Here is a 3,895-nt window from a genome sequence, read left to right on the forward strand (position 1 = left end):
GTAAGAGGGACATTTGGGTTGGACTCCTTAGATAAGGTGATTCAAGTTGTTTGAACTGCTTTGACTTATATTGTGAAATAAGTGCTCGTAGCAAAAAAAATGATTATGGCAAATTATAAAAGCCTTTCAGGCCGTAGTACAAGGATATATGATTTTGCACCTCTAGACATAATTTAACAAGTTTTTTTTCAGATTTCCACTTATTTCTTCATTAATTTTAGTTCTTTACATTTTTTATTCTACTTATATTGATTGGTTTAAGAGAAAACCAGTTTGACCCTACTACTATTCTTAATGAATGTGTAAATAAAGATTAATATTGTCTATTGTCTAAATCTACAATTCTGACCAAAATGTGTTAGCAGTTCCAAAACATCTAAAAGGTAGCTGGTTCAGTCCTAAATAGAAAATAAATTACCTTTTGTTTTGTTGCCTGCATTCTTGAGAGATGTTTGTGTAAGAACGCAGGAAACAAAAGGTAGCAACAGGAATAGTTCAAGTTATTGAATCTAGGATAATACAAAAAATACCAGAGAAAAGTACCGTAGTAAGTCACTTTTTGATGGTTTGAATTAAACTGAAACTGTGATAAGCTGTCATTGATCATTGGTATTTTATTTTTTTTTAATGGCTTGGCTAAATTATCAGACCATTTGGTCAGCTAAGCGTTTATGCTACACAAATCATCTGACTCCTATTCCACTATTGATTTTGCATATCGCAAACGCAAACAGAGACTTCTCATCTTACCATAAGATCTCAAGGCTCTTTATATGATTATATTTTCTCTTAAATGTTGCATTTCTATTTAAAAATGCATTTTATGGATCAAAGATACTATTTTATTGATTCATCAGGATCAGCTGAAGACAAAATGTTAGTTCTCTCCGGTTTATGTTGAGGAGGGCGTTAATTGTTGTTTACTATTTCCTACTACTATTGTTTATTTGTCCTTAAAATAATTACCTATAAAACTATTTGACCTAACCAAATGATTTTTTATAAACACAGTTTCAGTGGCGGTCCTAGGATTTCATTTCGGGGGGGAGGGTGCAGATGACCAACGGGGGTCTGGGGGTATGGAATATCCCTCAGAAAAATGGGAGTCAGGGGAACTGGAAAAAATGTGTGTCTCTGTGTGATAAACCAGAAAACTGGACTATGGTGGCGATAGGGGTGGTAACTCATGCTGGTAGCTCAGGTGAGTAGGGTATGATTAAAGACCCAGACTCATCCTGCAAAGACCAGGGGAGTTGGGATGAACCTCAGCCTGTAGCTGTTTGAGAGGTGGGTGGTCCTGGCCCCATACTACAGTGGCAAGTGGAGTTCCCCACATAATGACACTGGGATCTCAGTGATAATGAGTGCTTAACCTAACCATTAGATTCCCATGGGACTTCATGTAATTGACATGCAGAAGACTCCGGGGATGACTGCATGATGGATTGTCGTCTAGAGAATCATTATGGTGGAAAGGAGCAGTGACAGGGAACTATGCTATGAGGAGGATGCCCAGAAGTACAGCACTGGCAACCTGGCACGGATTTGTGTGCGAAACTAGATGTCCAGTATGACAGAGGTGCAACTGATGAGGAATATAACTCGAGACTTAAGTAGCGACTAGGGGTCGATTATGATAAAAGTGTTAGCTGGATGATCCCCAGTCTACATCAAATAGAGGTAATGATCAAATTATACGTAAACCCCAGGTTACCCATACTTGATGTGTAAAACCCAACTGCCGGACCAAATTTTGTAAGCTTAAAACAAAAAGGAGTACAGGGGTGGCAATTAGAATCCACGGAAGGCCATCACGCTGACCACTGCGGTGGAAGGGGCAGTGTCAGGCCTGTGAGGATTATCCTGAATGGGGAGATATCTGTCCATCTGTGTGATAAGCCAGGTGCTCAGGATCGCCAAGACAGTAAAACCTCAGCTAAGGCAACAAGGCATTTTTTCTTCTTTTTCTGTCCATGTTGACGTTGTTACCTAATAGATAATAATATTATAGCTAGTTATTGTCTTTAATCTATCATTCTGTCCTTATTAATCATGTCAAGTTAATTTCTAACGGCATTTATTCACCTCAGCCATGATGAGCCTTGTCAAAGTTGTCATATAAGTTATATAAATAAAAAGATTTAGAGTGAAAGTTTATAGTAATAAGTTTTCAAGACGAATCCTGGAAGAATAAAACTCGCGGATCTTCGTTCTGATGTTCCATACCATACCGTGTTGTAGCTGTGTTTTTAGTGCGTGGTATGAGCCTATTAAATGGCATTTATGTTTCAATGTTCGGAATAGAAAAGTACAGCACATTTATGGCAAAACAAGCGTCAGATTATAGACGATAACTTAATGTACTTCTTGACTTATTAAATTATTGAGAGTCAAATATTATTTTACTATTTGTGCTTTATTGTTAGTTTTTAATGCCTGAGGGTATATTTTTATAATTAGCTAATTTTTTGAATAGTTTGAAGATAAGTTTAATATCAAGAATTAAATTGTAAACAACAAACCGTCCTCTACATAAACCAGACGGAACTAACCCCTAAAATAGTCTTCAGCTATTCTATGGATGGTAATAAATTTATTTTTATAACTTTATTAAGTGATTTTAAATCAATAATTCTCATCATGCGTTCATATTTAGCTATAACATACAAATAGAGTACTGTATTTTCAATAATCTTTTAGCGAATTTCCCATATAGGGAATAAGCTATTACCGTAGTACTCATGGTAAGACCTGGACGCGGGACCGATTTTTTTTTCGTTTTGAGGTCCCTAGAGGCCAAAAACACCATCCGTTCAAATTCATATATATATATATATATATATTTATATATATATATATATATGTGTGTGTCCGTCAGCACGATAACTCGAGCAAAAATGATCCGATTTTGATGAAATTTGGTACAAACGTGTAAACGTACGTTTATTCGAACGAGTTCGCGATCCAGCATGATCGGACCATGGGAACGGGGGTTTACAGGGGGTTTTATGGGGTAAAAATAGGTTTTTTCCCATTTTTGACCCAAAAAACATAAAATTTAGCAATTTTTTTCCAAAACATTTTGTAGAGCTTAAAAAAACAAATAATTTAGTATATTGAAGCGTTATTATGCGCCTAATGGTTACGGAGAAAATTCCAAAAAATTTTAAATTTAAAATTCCCATGTTATTCTTATGGAGAATAAGTAAACTGTTGTAGTTTGCTTGTTTGTGAACATATTTTGATCAAATTTGGAAAATGTTTTTATTTCTTACTAACTATTCACATTTTACAAAAAAAAAACAGTTTTACCCTCCCTGATGCAGCAAACCTAAGTACTTGTTAAACTAATTCTATTTAATTAAATCAAGAATAAATGTTATATTTTTAAGTAGACATTTCAGTGTAAATCCAATCAGTCAAATGGAAATTCGCTTAGTCTGCAGGTTTGCTGCGGCGGGGGTATTTTAGATTCTACCAAAGGTAAAACATACTTCTACCCTCACCCTCTATTCATATTTAACTAACAAAGTTACATAGATTGATTGTTTTTTTGTTCAGCAAACCTAAGCGTTTATTGACCACAAATAATGCTCAATGTAATTTTGTATTGGCCGTGATTCTTAGCGTATATCTCCTCATAGCATAAGCCAATTCCATTAACCCCTCAATGAAGCAACAAGAAATTTATTAAATTTTGAGGCATGCTGCTGTATTATTACATATAAATATTTTATTCTTAAAGATACTTCGTCGATCGTGGTTGGCAACACGTCTCAGCTGATTTATGAGAAAGTGGTTCTTACTCCATGCACGATGATGATTGGTCAATGCTAATTTATTGAAAGCTGCAGACAGTCAGTCACTGCACTGGACTGAAACTGTCTGTTCTGTA

This window comes from Macrosteles quadrilineatus, unplaced genomic scaffold, assembly GCF_028750875.1.
Source record: "Macrosteles quadrilineatus isolate MER2022 unplaced genomic scaffold, UCM_ALF_1.0 Scaffold_20__1_contigs__length_2534061, whole genome shotgun sequence".
NCBI classification, from domain to species: domain Eukaryota; kingdom Metazoa; phylum Arthropoda; class Insecta; order Hemiptera; family Cicadellidae; genus Macrosteles; species Macrosteles quadrilineatus.